Source organism: Cheilinus undulatus, linkage group 10, assembly GCF_018320785.1.
Source record: "Cheilinus undulatus linkage group 10, ASM1832078v1, whole genome shotgun sequence".
NCBI classification, from domain to species: domain Eukaryota; kingdom Metazoa; phylum Chordata; class Actinopteri; order Labriformes; family Labridae; genus Cheilinus; species Cheilinus undulatus.
In genome coordinates, this window is record NC_054874.1 from 28,660,559 (window position 1) to 28,679,567 (window position 19,009).

Below are 19,009 nucleotides of genomic sequence, written 5' to 3' on the forward strand. Positions count from 1 at the left end.
CCTTTTTGTGACCTCCTAGATGAGTCGTCGTTGCACTCATTTTGGTTGGCAGACCACTCCTGTGAAGGTTCACCACTGTTCCCAGTTTTCTCCATTTGTGGATAATGGCTCTGACTGTGGTTCACTGGAGTCCCAAAGCCTTGGAAATGGCTTTGTAACCTTTTCCAGACGTATAGATTTCAATCACTTTGTTTCTCATTTGTTCTTGAATTTCTTTGGATCGCGGCATGATGCGTTTCTTTTTTGAGATCTTGTAGCCGTAACAGCTTCTATTCAAGTGATTTCTTGAGTCAATAAATCAGGCCTGGGTGTGGCCAGTGAAACTGAACTCAGCTTTCCAAAAACTGTGGTTCATCACAGTTAACTCATGATTTAACAAGAGGGGGCAATTACTTTTTCACACAGGGCCAGATAGGTTTGGATTTTTTTTAAATAATCATTCAGACACGGCATTTTGTATCTACTTGGGTTGTCTTTGTGAGATATTAAAATTGGTTTGATGATCTGAAACATTTAAGTGTGATAAATATGCAAAAAATCAGGAATCAGAAAGGGGGCAAATACTTTTTCACTGCACTTTAAAACTACTAGGCTACTGAAACTAATGGGTTCTTGGGACACCCTCTGATAAACCTTCAAGTCCCTGTGAGATGACCATTGGACAGCAGAAGGGGAAAAACAGAATGAGTGTGCATCATATGTCAGGTGAAAAAGCTGAACCTCCTTGAGATGTCAGTCTACCAATAGTACAATAAGTAAGAAGGGCGCAAACCTAATGATCCAAAAAAAATTTTTCAGACTCCTAAAACGAAGGATTTACAGATTAACATAAAGAGGTTGTAAACTCAGTCCTGTGATTTCATTTTTTTGCAACATGCTATTTTAAGTTATTCATAATCAGAATAATGTAGAGTAGATTTAGATACTTGTACCAAATTTCAACAATGCATAAAATGTTCTCATGTTCCTTTTGTAGAGAAATGATATCATACACTTAAAGTGTGTGAATGTTTGAGTAAGTTCAGTTCCCAGGCCAGCATGTCATGACTGGCATGTGTACAACCCTCAAGACCAACAGAGGTCAGTTTAATGAAAGACAGAGGTGCAGTGCAGTGTTAATTTCGCTGACTAAAACTATGACTAAAAATGTTCGCTGACAGCCTTTTTTTCCATGACAAAAACTAGACTCAGACTAACAGTCTGATCTGTGATGACTAAAACTGACAAAAAGTAAGTATAGTTTTTTTCAAGATGACTAAAACTAGACTAAAATGTAATGTAGTTTTCGTCAGACATTCAGAATCCGTGATATTTCTCCACTGTGGCTAAATCTATCAAAAAACAATGAATCTGTAGCTATTTTTCCTCTCAGCTGTAAAAGCAGGGACCCAAGGTTTGGTAGAGTACATAGAATTCATTCCCATGACTTGGTACCAAATTTATGCAAGAAAATAAATGCTTGGACTAAAAGTAAAGGCTAAAATTGTGAGGACTTTTATGGACTAAAACTAGACTAAAATGTTTTTCATCAGCTAAAACTAAACTAAAATTAAAAAGGATAGAAATGAATAAAATGTGACTAAAACTAAAATGCATTTCATTTAAAGACAAAGACTTAAACTAAAAATAGCTGCCAAAATTAACACTGGTGCAGTGGTGTTTTTGCTCGTCTCCTGCTATCCCAAAGCTCCCCCAACCAAACCGCCACTCACATTTTAAAAAACAAACAAACAAAAAAAACAAAGATCTGAAAATCCCTTTAACTTCTCCAATTCCCACCATGCCTTGTTAATCCTCTATGTTAAGGTGTAGGTTGGACTGCTGACTACTGTAATTCAATTGTCTCTACTCAAACTCAGCCATTGCTCCACACCAACTCCCCCTAGGCCTGACAACTTCTACCTCCTGGTTGTCAAAAATTCCAGTACCAGTAAGAGGAATAGGCACTTTACACTCCGGGCAAAGTCAGCTAACATTTCCACCACTGAGATCTGTTGCTGACTATAGCAAAACATTAAGAAGGGTTAACTTCAGCAAAACCAGTCATTCATAACAAAATCAATGTGAGTGGATTTTCAGCTCTTTCCTTTTACATGCGTTCTTTTTTTGTGTGTTATCGACTTTTTAGGCTCTGGAGATTTGCAGCACATTAACTGTTAAGAACATTTTTGCCACATGGTTCTGTTGTTACAAGACTTTTGATTATTGATTTCATTTCTGAATTTACAGCCTAATGGAAACTGCTCAGATGTCTTGCCTCTTTTGGCTACTTTAGTTTTCTCTGGATGTTTTACCTGGTCATGTAGACCCAAATGATCAGACAGTGTGGGCTTTTGTGTCAACTGTGGATAAAATCACACCAATACTTCATTGGTTCAACAGGACCAGTGAAACACAACTTTTTTTTGTTTGGTAAATTCTGCAGTGAAAAAAATAGACATAAAGCATGTCAACACTGTGGCATTGAAGCACTTTAGCTCTTTTATTTTCAACTCATAACAGTCCCATTATGCAAGAACTACTTTCAACATGCAGCCAAAATCACAATTGTTGCACATTCAAAGTAGTGAGTCTGGCTTATAAATGACAGTGGTGGAGTGGTAAATACCAGAGTGGCAACATCAGACATTTGTTTAGTGACTTTCTGGTTGTGCGGTACGCTCAGTAGCAGCTTCTTTTCAGTGGCTCTTTCATATGTGTTTGTGAAAGCATGTTCTTTTCAGCAAACAAACCGTGTGTTTGTAGGGGTGTGCATGTACATGCAATTATGTCAGCAGCCTGCAGCATGGAGTGTGTGTTTATATGTGTGAGTTGGCTCTCTGTGGGGTTGTTGGTTGCACACGCTGGTTGGAAGTTTATGATCAGTATTTTCCGGCTTGCATGACTTAGCGTGTGAAAATCCATTCACACCCAACACAAACACACACATATACTCAAGCACACAGGGACTGTGTGGATCTTGATGATATTCCATGGTGTGTCCGTTACTGTATGGTAGTCTTGGTAGCGGTGCAGTGTTTTGGGAGTCAGGATGTGTGTGCGTTTGTGTAACTCGGTGTGTTTGTGAGTTCAGCTGCATGTCGGTGTGTGTGGAATGAGTGTAAAAGACATCAGACACCACCGTTAATGGGCTTAATCAATGACAGATGAAATTCTTGTTGTTTTTCTCACCGCAGCACTGTCTGCTCCAATAGAAACAAGGCACAGAATGTGCAGAGAGACTGATGGGGACGACTGAGGTTGGAAATCTCACTTACACTCTCAGCCGCCACATACACACGCACAAATGCACATTCATGAACGCTGGGTTTAACATTGGCATGGACCTGCTTGTGTTTTGCTTCATCGTGGAGTTTACGAATTGCATGAAATATGCGATTACAAATAAACTATGCGTACGCTAGTCTTTGACTCTGTTACACACACATACATGCGCATACACTTGCCAAAGTCCTTTCTGTGCTCCAGCTGGGGACCCAGCTGCAGTGATGTCATTGCTTGCTGCCACTTTGCTGATTGTGACTCTTATTGAAAGCAGAGCACTTTGATTTAGCTTCAAGAGCAGTCACTGTGCACAGCCGAGTGCACAAATACACACGACACACAGACACTAAAATAGATTGCACACATTCTGCTCACACGTACCCTTAATAACATCAGCATATTTTTAGCGTGTGCACATACACGAGCACACAGGTTGGATCACATCACTCCAACAGCACTTTTCCAAAGTAGACAAACAGCTTGGACACTCAGGAGATGAGATGGAAAGCAGGATGAGAAGGAAGAAAGCAGAAAGGTTTTGCCCCTAATGACTTGATCCAGAATGAGAAGAAAAGAGAGAAAAGAGAGATGAGAGAGAGACAGATGGGAACACAGCGTTGACAGTTTGCTTTGAGAGGAGAGATAAGAGAGATGGAGTTACGCAATGAGGGAATGTCTCCTTTGCCTCTCCAAGCTATCCCCAAATACATCCATCTTCCTCACACATGTACGTTTATGCACACAAACACCTTCCATACAGCACACTTACAAACGCACACTCATAACTGTGTACAGATTTAGGGCACAGACACATTTGCCAAAAGTGTTTTTTAACTTTCAAGATCTGATTTAAAATGTTATTCTCCTCTTAACCTCCCAAATACACACATACAAACTCACTGACAAAGTCAGTTACAAGACTCTGTGAAAGTCCTGCCAGTGTAACAAAAAAGCTGCAAACATATGAGAACAGTTCTGCACAGTTTCCCCATATTATGGTCCATCTGGACTCATCCCAGCACCCCCCTTTTCCTTCAGCACTGGCCTTTGCTCTGTGTCCTCACGGCCAGTGGCTCCATCTCAAGTTCTCAGCCTTCCATCACCTCCCCTACCGCCACCTTTCTACCCTTGTTCTCATTGGTTTGCCTCTTTCAAAAACCTCTCTGCCCTGTCCCCTTCACCGTCCCCCCTCTTTCTTTCCCACCAACCCTCACACTCCCCTCCTCTCCTCTGCCTTGTATACACTCGTCTGTTGGCATGTCCTCTGTCTTTCCAGCCTTTGAAGGCTTTTCAGGCTGCTAATAAAAGACAGGTCCCCACCACAACAAAAGAGCTCAGCGCTGCCTTTGAATAAACAGTTTATTTCACTTTTTTTTCTTTTCATCATACACCCCCTCCCTCTCTCACCCACACCCCACCAGTGTGTGTTTTTTCACTGTTGGCTAAGGGGGAAATATGTGCACTTGCTATGGTTTTTTCCATGTGATCACAATGCTCTGGAACAGATTAAATGAAGACAACAGAGAGAGAGAGAGGGGTAGGGGGGTGGAGCAGATAGAGAGTGCAGGTAACTGTGGCAGCCTTGGCCTTCAAAAAGACAGTCAGCATGTGTGCATCTGCCATCAGCCTGTCAATTTAGTTGTCTGTATCTCTCTGCACTTATTATGACCACAATGCTCACAGGTCATGGGACACATTCTGACCTCCAACTTCAGCATCTTATCTTCTGAGTCCTGCAGCACACTCCTACAGGCACCTGCAGTCTGCACTCTGAGGTAAACTCCAAAAACCACATTAGGCCGGCTGTGTACACTGGCAACACCTGGCTTTTCCCAAGGGGATTCAAATAAACATTTAGTTGAAGAGAGACCTGTTTTGTTGGATAAACTGGAACAACCTGGCTTTGAATTTGAGCGTAATCCACCACATCCAGGAGAATCACGTCAAAGTTAAGTTGTTGTGCTGTTTACATGTGTAGAAATATTTCTCTAGCGAGAAATGACTTGTAAGGCATATTTGAAAGGGCATATTTTTCCCCCCTGAATGTAAATAAGTTCTGAGTTTGTTGGAACTGGACCCAGAGTGGCCCTGCTGGCTGGAAAGACACTCTGCTACTGAACGGAGCCACGAAGGCCGGGCCAGGAGCAGGCTGGTCAGGGCAGAGTGCTGCCTCCAGCAGACTTGTACAAACACAAATACTGTTCAGCTCTAAATATTTGAAAAGCATGTGGTGAGTCTTAATGGGTCTCATCAGCCCTCAATGTGCATGAAAATCACTCAGAAGATAAGTTTATTTTACACTTGTAATGTGTGTTTTTAAGTATTCACAGAGAATTCAGACATTTTTCATGCTCCGGTTTGTTTCCCAGCTTGTTTCTGCCCAACCCACACAAGCCACAGTCAGACTGTAACACAACCAAACGCTGCACCGGACCAAACCACAGCTCGCTACTCTAACATCCACCAGCAGCATCTCCCCCTCTCTCAACTTGTAGCTCCTGCTGGCCAATTCCTTTCTCACTCATCCTTCGCTGTTGTTCGGTTACCTTTACTGTCCTTCTCCCTCCTCGTTCTGCTCTTTGACTTCTTCTTTCTCCTTTCACTGGTCCTGTCAGGCTGTGTTGCTAAAGCCTCATAGCAAAGTAAATAAATGGTCATTTTTCGGCCTCGTTTTCCTGGAAGAAGAATAACAGCGAGAAGAGCATGTGGGTAAAGGTTTGTGCTAACTATCTAAGTATGTGTGTGTATTCATGCACTTGTGTGTATATATATGAGTGTATATGTGTGTATGAGGCAGCAAACCACAGGCTTATTGGAGCTATTAGAGAGCTGGCTGAGCAGCACAGCATAGCAGCACCAGATGGGCAATGTAGACTCACACTGCACACATACACACTGCGTATGTACATAGAACACGCACTTTGTACACAGACACATGGTGCACATTAATATTGACAGATTGACAGAAGGAGTATTAATACATACAATACACTCATGCATAAACAGGCTTTGAAATGATTGCAAACAAATTGATTACACACACGTACACTTGCGCGCAGCTGGCATGCACAGCTGCCGCTCTCTCTGTAGCCCCCATGATGCTCCCGATGAGTGATGGACGGAGTGAGAGTGAGGACGGGTGACACCAAAGAGCATCCCTTCATCTCTGTCACCCGGCTAATCCCTCTCTCCTCTCATCCATTACGTCACCCCTCCTTTGCCAGACACCCCCTCCAACCTTCATCCCTCTCTGTGCGTCAGTCACTTACTCTTTCCCTTCTCCTCTTGCCTACTTTTCCTCAACCAGATCCATCTCCCTCTCCCCTTTTTTCATACCCTTACTCAACTCTCAGATGTCTCTGCTTCAGATTCAAAGAAGTGGGAATTTCTTTCACATCTTCTGCCTGATGAGTGATATGTGCATGAAAAACAACAACAATACTCTTGTGAAGACATACAAGCATAAGTCCTACATTTTAAATAATTATGACTACGGGAACTCAACTTATCAAAAATGAAAGCAGTAATTTTGCAGAAAAGGCACTTTACAGGTCTAATAAGACTAATGTCAACCATTATTGAATCAGTATTTCTATTTTACACATCTGTAAATGACAATACTTCGTGCTTTACATTGAGCTATTTTTTTCCTGCTTCATAATCTCTGGAGCTAACAAGTTTATGCACTGCATGGTATCTCGTTAGCTGAGGGCATGCTTAAAACATGCAAACAAAACTTGTGAATCAAACTGCTGTACAAGTGTAGAAAATAAAAATTACTCCTGTATGCAGGGGCAGTTTTAGTCATTTAAAAGTCCTTTCTCTTTTAAATAAAATCAATCAGACAGAACATTTTGAACATGGCTGTCAAAATATAAACACTTTATTTGTGATTTATCTCAGAATTTTGATAATCACAATTACTTACATTCTCTTCACCACATTTTATAATTCTGCTATTTTGCATTCAAAATTGTTTGAAAACACAAGGCACAGATGATTTTGACCTGTCCAGTCAGTTCTCTGGGAGTTTGTGAAATTAAGCATTAAGAAGCAGAGTTGGTCTTATTTTACATCACAGTGGCTACAGGGAGTCTGACGTGGCTTAACCAAAGTGAACTGAAAGGGACAATAAAGCATACAAAAACTGCGATTGGAAAATTGGTGTAGTAATTGTGGGACTAAATGAATTGCAATTAATGTAATCGATCTTGACAGCCCTAATTCTGAAGCTCAGTATTAACCTGACACACCAGATTGTTTCAATTGCATGGATATATTTTACATTAATCTGGGAGAGCTCCCATAAGCATTTGGGGAAGGGCAGGACTTCTCAAAAAATTCACAGAAGGTGACTGGAAGAACATTGTGTCAGATTCACGATGGGCCAGAGCAACAAGACAAAATGAGGTTGTACACATGCGCTTCTCTTGAGTTGACAGGCCAGCGCTGCAAACACATCGTCTCTGCCAAAACAAGCTTTCAGTGCGGCTTTTTGCTCTTGTTTTGAAAAGAAATGTGGTCCAGTTCAGATTAAACTGCCGCTTTCCTACAACTACACCTGAGCTAATAGCTACTGCAGCAAATCATCCATAATGATCGCAAACCCATGCTGAAGCACACTGGGAGAAGAGCAAAAACACCTTTACCATCATGAAAAGCTTTTAGTGTTGTTTTATTCTTTATTCAATACAGAAATGTGGTCCAGTTCTGATAAAACTGATGCTAAACTAGAGCCATAGCTCATAAATCATCATAAATCAAACTAACCATATAATATTTTACCATGTCTCAAAGCAAGGTAAAACTTTTAAAGATAAAAATATATGCTCATCATTGGTCCTTTCCTCTCAAACAAATCATACATTTTCGAGTATTACATGCCATTTTACCACACATAAATCCACCAATCCATTGCTTCAGTATGTCTTTAGGGATTACCAATTTAGAGCTTTAGAGCTTTTTGAGGTTCTTGGACCTTAATGTTGGGCCAGGAGTCCTCCCCTGGGACTTTGACAATAATCTGAATCTACTTTGGTGCTATTTTATTCACTCTTGACCCCTTATTCACATTCAAACTACAAGTTTAATTAATGAGTATGAGACATATACCTCATATTTGATGAAAACCCATTTCTTGAGATGAGGCCCCAGGCAACTGTCCTCCTCAGTCTAATAGTATAACAGGCTATGTCTTTAATGAGCAGTAGAGCTTTAAGTATGACTACATATAAATGTAAAATCATAAGCATGCGTGTACTTTATGAGCACAGCACATGAGCACATAGTTGTTTCCTCCAGCTGTCACATGCACCCATATACTTATCAAAACTTAGTGTATGTATGCTTGAAAGCATTTAGTCTTCATACATTTTTAAATATTTTACCTTGATGCATTATTACAACCTGGTCTGCCAAATTTCCAACCACCAGCATTGCTGTCAAAACCAAAAACCTCAGAGTATATCATTTATTACCTCCACATTTGTGCTTTACACCTTGCATGTTGGTATTACCCTTTCCAAAAAACCCTCCATATTTAATCCCAGGTTTTTTGCATCCTGCAGAACACTACAACTCACACTTATCTGTTTCCCAGAAGTAGCAGCTTTTCCAGAATTTCTTATTTTCCCTGAAATGTTCTCTTTGCATCTCCCTCATGGCCAGCAGGAATTTACTACAAGCTCCAGCACTACCCCTAACGTTCTTCCATTTGTCATCCATCAGGCTAGCCAGAGTTATTGGAACATTGCAGTTTTGCTTCCCGTGGCGTTGATGCGGCCGGCGGGCACGTTCTTGGGGTTGCAGTAAAACAAGCATCTAATGACACCCCCTATAACCACAGCAAAAGGGGGGCACGCGTCACTAGTGCTAACCCAGGAAATGCTTTGGTTGGCCACAGGGTAATTGGGACTGTCCCATGTAATTTGGGCGGAGAGGCAGGCAAGTTTGGCCGGCACTCCTGCACTTGTCTCTCCTTGGCTGTTGGTCAACCACACAGCCCCACAGAAAAGACCAAAGGATGGAGGGAGTGAGAGGGATGGAGATAAGGAGACAAGAGATAAGAAGGGAGTAAAAGAATAAGTGAGGGCAGAGGAAAGACAGGCTGGATGGAAAAGAAATGAGTGAATAGAGAGCAGAGGGAAACTGCCTGTGTTTGTATGTGTAAAGAAGTGTCATAGTAAAAGCAGAGAAAGTGAAGCGTGGCGTGTGTATGGTGGGCATTATTTTTCCCCACACAGGTTCTCCTGCGCTGAGGCAGATGGAAAATAGGAAAGGGGAGCAGGGGGAAATTCAGCTTAGTCAGGTCTTCTGCTCCAGCAGTGTACTCATCGTAGTGTGTGTATATGCGTGTGTTTTCTCTGTCTGTCAGGTCCTCTTCACTGTAAGTGGGACAGACAGCTCCAGGACTAAAGAGTTCTGTGTGTGCTGGCCTGAAACTACAGGTGTGTGTTTATGTGCATACACTTACACCTTGTGTTTTTGTGTTTTTCATGTGAATAAAATGAATGTGTTTGTATATATGTCTGTGAGCAGTATGATTTGTGAATGGAGCGGTGTAGATTTTGTATGTTGCTAGTCAGAGAGAATACTCTTCATGTACCTGTGTGTTCTAGTTAAATCCTCCTGGAAGGGTGACTTTGAACCTGTAATGTCTCCCTATATTTGTAGCGGCTGCTGTGTCATACCTGTCTGTCTGTGCAGATTTTTTCGTATTAGAGGAATTAGACGGCATGTTCCGCATGCAGTCTGCCTGTGTGTGTTCTGTCTGCCTATCTGTCTGTTTTCTTGTCTCGCTTGTGTGTGGTTGTGTGCATGAGAGGAAAAATGTCTGCCCTCTTAGGTTTATATGTGTGTGAGCATGCATATAGAAATGTGCAAGAATGTGAGTGTGTGTTACAGGCTGTGGGGTCACCGGCAGGTCCTCGTCTCCTCAGACCAGACCAGACGATGAGGAGGGGAGCGGCTCGGTGCGGTGCAGAGTGCACTGGTGTAGCAGTCTCCAATCTGGGACATGGCCTAGGGCTGCGACTAAATGAAAAATGAAACAGCACAGCAGCAGGGCCTTAAATGTTTGTAAATCGGAGACTGACTAAACCGTGCTAAACACAAAAACACACACGGAGCAGACTCCAAACAGATCTCCTGCAGAACAGCACCCCCTGACCTGCTTTCATGGCCCAAGTTTGGCCTGTGTCCAAACCCAGTCAGGTACACACCAAAGGCGATTTCTCCACCAGTGGCCTGCCTCAAGTTTGTTTTCCTTTAAAAGGCTGCTTTGTTTTCATGATTAATCAGAGTGAAGGGTTCTCAAGTGGGATTCATGACAGCAATTGAATGCATTTTTAACTTCAATAAACAAAATATTTAGCAAGTGTTGTTGTTCCTCACCCCAGATCCTTGCGTAACAGTAATACGTTTAACACAGCACAGATGCTGTATCAGCCCGCAGACATAGGTCTGCATTACAGAGGGAGAGAAACTTTTTAAGAAGGTCCCTTTGGTTTAAACACAACACACATCAGAATCATTCTGACCTTTTCTTTGGACAATCCTCACCTTTTAGGTTGGCATTGTGTTTGCTTTGTGGCATTTAGGCTCTGCTCTCCAAACTCGGCTTATGAGGGGATTCAGAGTGATACAGCAATAAGTGAAAACACAGAGAAGGCAAGGAGGAGGAGATGTAAAATGTGATGGAACAAGAGATGATAGAAGGAATGGGAGAGGTATACAAAGTGAAAGAAAAAAGGGGTGTGAAGGCCAGTGCAGAAAATTATTAAAGCTTTTTTTGCAGGTTACAAGTTATTTTAATTCAGGATGGACCTGCCAAGCAAAAATAGTTCCAGTATCCCTTCACTAACACGACAGACAACGCCAAGCCTCTGCACAGCTGGGAAAGTCCAATCTGACTCATTTGTGGATTCCATTCAGAGTCTATGCATCAACAGATGGAGAAAAACTTGTGCAGCGTAAATAAGAGTGGAATAGTGAAATGCAACACCATGAAGCCACACTCTTCTCTCCTGTCCTCCATGGTTAGACCAAAGAACAGTAGCTACAAAACCAATGTCACACTGAATGACCTCCGTTGTATGATGTATTAGAATTGGGTTTCTCCTGTTGAACCATAGATTTGAAAGAATCTCCAACCTAGTCAGAGGGATTACATAGTCCAGGGCATAGCCGGGCATACACTGTGCCATTTTAGGCTGACTCTATGACAGTCACGGCGGAATGTCAGCTCACATTGTGAGACTGAATCGCTTACAATGCACAAGCATTGCACACGATTTATGTGCTCACACTATAAGGTCCGACGGTAGTGCGTGTGCTTACACTGTACAAGTGAAGTCGGGACAGGCTGTGACAAAAATCTGCGGAGTCGACATTGAAAAAGTGCCACACACTGGGTTTGAAGTCATATCCTTTCTCTATATATCCCTAACAAACAACCAGCATCATCATCTGTATCAGCTGCATGTCCTCAGGTAGAAATATTTCCTGCTCGATTATTTCCTTTTTCATAGCGGGGTTGGGGCGGGCATTAGAAAGTCAATCCTGCTGTTTTTGTGATGATTTGAGATGCTGACATTTTACAAAGGAAAAAATACCCCTAAGTTGAGGATTCTGCTCGTGGCTCTACTCTCACTGGAGTCGTACATCCAAAATATCAAACACGTCAGAAATCCCTTCAGACCAGTTGGGAGGAGCTGGTAGGGCCAGGGTCAGGATGTGGTCGGCTGTGGTATCCCTGTACACTACATGACAAATGACGCCCAATCTGACCGAAAGTCGGCGTGAGTCTTGTGCCCCATCCATCCATCAAATTGGTAGTTGTATCGTATGAAATCTGCAGTGCATGTCCGGCTTAACCTGAAATGTCTTTAAAGAATAATTAAACACCAAGGTTTTAGATGAAATGCATCTACGCTGGAATTTAGAACACCTTTAGAATATTTTACACTTTTAGAGTGAATTTAAATGAAACAGCCGACTAAAAAAACTGTTAAACATAAACATCAAATGGTTGACTTGATTCCAAAGGGATTGATGATATCAGATGGTACCAGCTCAGCCATTTCTCAGCCTGGTTTTGTTAAGTAAAGGTCAATCACTGTGCACATTTCTGACACAATATGTAAGATTTCAAACTTTGTGCTCAAAAATTGAGAGTCAGACCTGCCTTATCTAACACCACTAGTAAATGCCAATACGCATCACTTTCCAGCTGAAAAGGGTAGTCTAAGGGTTTGGTTATCATCATCTGTAAATTAAGTAGAGTTTTGAAAAATAGGTTAATGAGAGTCATCTATATTTTCTTTACAAATTGCAGCAGACTTTTGAACTGGCTATTAGTTGTGGCATCGTTTTAACATAATTTTAACAACAAAGACAAACTTGACAAGTTTCTTTGTGGTTATTTGTGGGACTGAAAAGACTGTGATCTTTCATCTTCAACTTCATTCACTGAAGTGTTTATTGTAAGCAAAAGCATGCTTGAGTAACAGTTATAAGAGGAAAAAGAAAGCAGCAGTACTCACTGGCACATATTAAGGGACATTTCACATGTATTTTCCCACCCATCCATCCATCCATCCATCCATCCATCCATCTAGTCAACTTTCTTCCTCATCTCCTTCACTCCCCTCCTTCCTGCTCCCTCGCTCTCTTTCATCTCAGGCCAGACATGCCCAACTGTAGCCAATTAGCATTTTTCTCCCCCTCTCCTTTTCTCCCCCATTTTCTTTGCTTCTCTTCCTCTCCGTTCTTCTCTCCTCTCTCTGTTTGTTGTGTAAATTAGATTTGGGTGCTCGAGACAGATTTTGTACTGTTTAAGCTCTCTCTTTTTTCTGCTCTTTTTCTCTTAACAGGAATAAACCTGCTGGCAATTAAACATTTATGGAACTGGCATACCCCCATTTATCCCATCTCACTCCATCTCTCCCCCCTCTCTCACTTGCTCTCCCAGCAGCTTTCCCATTCCATCGATTCACCTCTACTTTTATCCCACACTGTCAATCTGTCTTTCTTCTTGCCTTTTTGCTCTGACTCTCACATTGTCTTCTGCCTCCTCACCTTTCAACACCTGCTATACAGGTTGTCCAGTCCCTGTGCTCGCTTGTCCTTATCCTTTAGCCATCCACATCTCGCTCTCTCTCTCTCCCTCTCTCTCTGGGTGGAATAGGGGAATGATTAGTGAGAACACATTCAGATTTTCCTTCCATGTGTTGTGCCAATGAAACGCCCGTGTGCCCGCAGCATTTGGGACAGCTGTGCCAGGGAAGAAGTGGTGTTTGAGAGTGTGTATGTTCGTGTGTGTTTATGTGTGGGCATGCATGAGAGTGTGTGTGTTCAGGATATGAACAGGCAGGGTTAAAAAGCAACAGAGCGTGAGACAATGAGCAGCACTTGCATAACATAAATGAGGAGCTGTGTGGCTGGTAGTACACTGTGTGTGGTAGCTGACTGTGTGTATGTTTAGTGTTGTGTGTGTTGGATGTTGATGTACTCATGCTTGGTGTTTACACATCACAGATGTTTGTGTACAGATCGTGGTTTATCAAGGTGTGCAGACGTATGTGAGTGTGTAGGCTCTCAGTCGTGGGAAATCTAATTTTGCTTTTGCAACCCAGATGTGCTGCACGGTGCTATGAAACCTGACCCCCCCTCTTCAACACTACCACTACACCACTAACTATAGTAGCCCCCCCCAAACCCGCCCAGAACGCTGCGTTAAGACACATGTGGAAACAATTCAGTCAATGCCCTGAGCAGGGTAGCCCTAACACACACAAACAGACGTATATACACACTTAACTTATGCACACACACATTCACAGAAGATACACACTCACCCCTCTCATATGCTATGCGCAGACATACGTACACCCAGAGTATGCTCACATTACTCTCATCCGTCCCCCGTGGAGGTGCTCATTGCATGGCATTTGACAGTGTGTTAACTGTACTGTGATCCTAAACTGCTATCAGGTTGTCTACACTCAATCAGTGCATCGTTTGTATCCACAGGATAGCTCAGGGCTTATGGAGGAGGAGAGCAGGGGGATATGGAGAGGTGAGGCAATTTCTGAGGTTATTTTATCTTGTAATGGGAGATAGTAATGCCACATTAACCTATAACATCACATGTTGTCTGCTGTATAATCAGGTTTTTTAATTGTAGTAGCAGCAAAGTGATGTTACTCACACAGCTTTGCCTGCCATTAGAGAGCTGGCCTTAAGTCTTCCCTGACAAAGTCCAAAATTAGAATATTGCACTGCTTTGATACAAATAGAATTGTAAGTTTTCTGTAAAATCTTGTATTTACCTTTGTATTTTAATCAAATTAAGTGTAATATCAAAGTCTGGCATTATTTTTTTATTCTGTCAACAACCCATTTCACTTTGAGGCTCTCGGTTTAAGTTAAACACGCCAACTTTACTATCATAGCCTACTTATGAAAATCTTTCTTTCTCTGATTATATTTTAATACACACTTTGGCAATAGAAGCAAAAACCCTAGAAAATGATTAAAAAAGACTGAACTACACACACAGTACTGTGCAGAACTTTGACACGTTTAGCCAAAAATTGAGGCTGAAGAAAGTTGTAGATGTGGCGAGTAAGCTGCCTCAGGGCACCATCAGGTGGGAAGGAGGACTGACATTATCTGGTTGTGTTTGGATGTCCTTGCATATCACCAGGGGCATGTCAGGTCCTACATGCTTATAACCCATGCATATGACTGCAAGACAATGTATGTTCTCAACAGTGCAACAAGGTTTCAGGATTCTTATCATGCTTATTTTTGGTTTCAAGTTTTGAATGTTTTTGTCTCTGCTGGAGACAGTGGAGTGGATCGAGCTGAGGCTGAAGTTGGTAGAGTAAAGAAAACCAACCAAGGGTGACAGTGGTAATCAGAGATGATCGAACAAATTCATTAAAAAACACATAATTTAACTGTATGTCTCCTTAAGACCTATTGCCCTCTTAACATAATAATCTTAGTGAGTTAATGATTAAACTTGGGCTGCACAGAGGCGCAGGGGTGAGCACTGTCACCTCACCAGAGGAAGACTCCTGGTTCAAATCCCAGTCAGGGCCTTTCTGTGCAAAGTTTGCATATTCTCCCTGTGAGGTTTCTCCAGGCTTCCTCCCAGAGACCAAAGAAATGTTTGTTAGATTATTTACAGACTCTAAATTGCCCGTAGGTGGGCCTGGTTGTTTGTCTCTCTATGCTGTGACTGACTGGTGACCAGTCAAGGGTGATATTTGATCATTTGTATTTATTAAGAATGTAATAGCAGGGAAAACCCAAAGGCACCCAGGACCTGCTGGGCTGGTCCAGACGCTGGGGGCTACTACTATGGATAGGACAGCTGGGAGGATACCTGGAGGGATGGGGCATGGGCCTGTTGCAGGCCTGGAAAATGGCCATCAGCAACCAGCAAATGCTCCCATACCTGACCTGGCTTGATCTTAATAACAATATTTATAGGACCTAATAGAGCAGCATAGAGAAACAGGAGCCTTAATGCCTCACAACAAGATGGTTCCTGGTTCAAATCTTGGTTGCACAAGGCATTCCTGTGTGGATTTTGCATATTCTCCCCTTGCATGTGTGGGTTCTCTCTAGCTGAGAGAACAGTATTAAAACATGCATATATGCAAAACACAATTGGTGACTCTAAATTGGCCATACTTGTGAGTGTGAGAATGTCTGGTTGTTTGCCTCTATATGCCATCACTGTGTTTAAGTGGTAACCAGTCCAGGGTGTATCCTGCCTCTTGCCCAATAACAGCTTGGATTTGCTCCAGTCCCCTGCGACCCCAAATGAGATAGGTGGTAAAGATAATGGATGGATGGATGGATGGATGGATGAACTCTGTTAGGTTCAGTTTCATGGTATGTGTTGGCTGACTGTTAGGAGTTTCACAAGTAACAAAGTGCTTTGAAATAGTTTTATATGCAAGAAAAGGCTTGAAATATGAAATAAAAAATGTTTTATATGCCTAATAATTTGATGGAATTTGCTTTACTATGAATGGATTTAACCTGACATGTTTCCAGTGAAGAACTGGCACAGGCAATTCATCATAAAATAAGATGAATCCAGGAATAGTACTTATGTTTGTAGCTAAAGTTTCAAAAACCCTGAAAGACTAACAAGGAAAAACACATGGAAAAAATGTTTTGCCTGATAAATTTCTCCTCTTCATCAGATTTTTAGCATTACATCCCATATCACTAACTGAATGAAAGACATTAATATTTTTATTGTTTCATCTCTCTTTGGGTAGAAATTGGTCCCTAGTTAATAGTAAGTTGTTGCAAAAGGATCTAATAATGCACATTATGTAGCTTTCATTTAAAATAATGCTTTTAATCACATTCTGTGTACATCACTCTTGTGTGTCCAAAATAAGTACAAATATTTTCATTCACATATCATTACTTACAGATGGAAATAGGTAACTTGTCAAATATATAATCTGGCAAACTGTTTTCCCACATGGAGTTATTTTTTTTCACCTGCTGCACAGATAGGAAAAAATATTTGAGAACATTTGTCCTGGCAAAGCTTTGTTTCAAATAGGAAAAAAACTTTTTCCCCCCACCTGTGAAAAAGATTACATTTCTTTTCTGTTAAGTCCAAAGCACTTTGTGCTACATTTCAATGTATGAAAAGTGCTATACAAATAAAGTTTGATTGATTGATATATTAAAAAATAGTTAGATTATCCCCTGGAAAACTGTTTTTCTAAGTCAAAACACACAGAGGGAAAAAAATTAGATCAGATGTAAAATATGGATCACTGAATTTTTTTCTCTCACTTGTCTCTCAAGGGTTTGGTAAAACAGTTGTTTGATTTCAGGAGTATGGATTTTCTTATAAGCAGTGGTCTAGTAGTTTTTAGAGGGACTTCATCTCCAGGCCTCTTTGCAGGAGCTCTTAGATCCAGCTGTGGTGGTTTGTGTTTGACTGATGCAGCATGTTCAGTTTGAACCAAAAATTACATTCTTTAAAATCGAAATGAAATAAAAGTCAGAACAAACGATTAAAGTGCTGACTGAGGAAAAAGTATCAGTGGCTATCTGCTTTCATTCTCCAATTTGAAATGTGATTATCAGCGTGTGAGAAAGTGTGTGTGTCAGGTCAGCTCAGAGAGCAGAGGCTGGCTTGTTTTTGATATAGCCAAAGTGCAGAAACAAGCCTATTTCTGTAATTTAATATTTCACTGCCTACACATCTGGAGCTGCATGTAAAAATGGAAAATAGAGGGGTGGGATATGAGACTGACATGGAGAGAGGGAGGAAGAAAGAGGAGAGAAAAAATACACCCTCGTCTCCAGCACACACATATTCGCAGCCTTCACTCACTCAGTGCTCACACTATGACCACATTTTTACAGTAACACAGGATGCATACTTGCTGTATGCACATATACTTCTTGTCTTTCGTTTTCTTTCTCCCTCTCAATCAGTCTCCCTTTATTTTACAAACACACACACACACGCACACACACCCACCCACCACTCGCGGTGACTGGTGTTGTAAGTTGGCGTGAGTGTGTAGGTGATCTGGGTGTGATTACTGCTTGGCTCTCCGACAGCTCTGATGATGACATTCAGTGCTTTGAGCTCCTCTGGCCTGGGCTCGCTCCAAACACAACCAGGCAGTACACACTCTCTCTACCTCGCAACCATGCATACATGTGGCCTAGATACTTCTGCAACACACACTCTCTGCGTTGTACCCGAAGATCAGCTGCATCTCATAGGGGACATTTTATGAAAAAAACTACTTTTTCAGGATTTATGAACATATTTTATGTATCCGGAGTGTCTACCAGCCCAAAAAATGTGAAATAAGTCAGCTCAGTCCACGATACCTGATGGTCTTTCAGAATCTGCTCTCCTCTCTGTGACATAATAATAATAAGAATAATATCTGCCCCTCACCTTGTACCACCTGGTATGTCCACCCATGGCCATGAGAGCTTGCTGTAGTCAGGTTGGTACACCCTGCAGAAGAGAGGAGCAGAGTGGAAAGAGCTCATTGTACTGAACGAGACACACCTAAACCAAATGTTCTGGACAAAAATAATTTTTTGATATGGTTTATACAAGGTCAAATATGAGGATATGCACAAAAAGCTGGCTAAACGGTCAAATCTAGATCCCTTTGCTGTCTGCACCAAAATTAGAATGAGTTGGTTAAATGCACAGTGTGCAAAATTTAGCCACCAGGGGGCTCTCAACAAAAAACAATAACAGTATAATGAGTCAGACCAGCGCTGCCTGGCTCTGCTGTTTTCTTGTTTTAAACTCCATTCTATAAAAAATGGCGTATCACAAGGCATATTTACTAAACAGAAGAATTCTGTTCTGAATGTTTCATAAAAAATACATACATAAATCTCTCTTACTGCCTGAGAAATGCACTGAAATAGGCAGCGCAAACACGCCCAGTGCCTGGAGATAGGTGCTTCCTGGCCACTTGGAAGTGCCTATTGCATTTCTCATTCACTGATAGAAATTTAAGAATAAAAACAGAAGGTCAGTTTTCATTTTAGTAAAAATGCCTTGCAATGTGCTGTTTTTATACCATAGTCCTCGAGTCAAAAAAAAGGAATAGCATTGAAAAGGAGGACGAAGCTGAGCAGCGCTGGCAAACTGGCTAGTAATACTGACTGGGGGGGATGATACTGAGTTGGCAATTGAACTTGCAACCTTATG

The 19,009-nt window shown here is 41.6% G+C and overlaps 1 protein-coding gene across 1 annotated transcript in view; it reads right to left on the reverse strand.

The window, feature by feature from the left end:
- fgf18a (fibroblast growth factor 18a) overlaps positions 1 to 5,928 on the reverse strand; it is a 29,711-nt gene extending 23,783 nt beyond the window's left edge. Inside the window, exon 1 of the mRNA XM_041796791.1 lies at positions 5,811 to 5,928. The gene's annotated coding sequence lies outside the window, so the exon portion shown is untranslated. The remainder of the gene's footprint in view (positions 1 to 5,810) is intronic.
- Positions 5,929 to 19,009: the final 13,081 nt, after the last annotated feature.